This window comes from Formica exsecta, unplaced genomic scaffold, assembly GCF_003651465.1.
Source record: "Formica exsecta isolate Colony F162 unplaced genomic scaffold, ASM365146v1 scaffold1505, whole genome shotgun sequence".
Lineage (NCBI taxonomy): Eukaryota > Metazoa > Arthropoda > Insecta > Hymenoptera > Formicidae > Formica > Formica exsecta.
Window position 1 is genome coordinate 167226 of NW_021848831.1, and position 472 is coordinate 167697.

Sequence of the window (472 nt, forward strand, 5' to 3'; positions counted from 1 at the left end):
TATATATATATCGTTATATCGTCATTAATAGTTGAATTGATGAAAAGCATATAAATATAGGATATTACGAATTATTTAATAATATCCTGGATAAAGATTCTCCGGTTTTATCGAATTTATCTTAATATTAAATAAAACGTGATTATATCAAATTAAAGAGTTATTATTAAAGAGATATTAAATTAAGAATTAATTAATTCCAGATAAGCAGGTGTTCGATCATAAATGATATTCGACGATTATAGAATCGGGGATTATAAGTTTATAATAATTAAACTAATTAAAATCGATAGTTCATTGATAGTCCCATTTTTGAACCTACATAAGCCCTAACTGTCAAATTTTTAAATAGTTTATATAAAACATAATTTTAATGTTAAAACGATATATAAAATTTTAACAATTTTTTAAATTTTGTATTGACTTTTACTCTGGGAATTTTTTTTTTTTTTTAGATAAATCTTGTTACTTT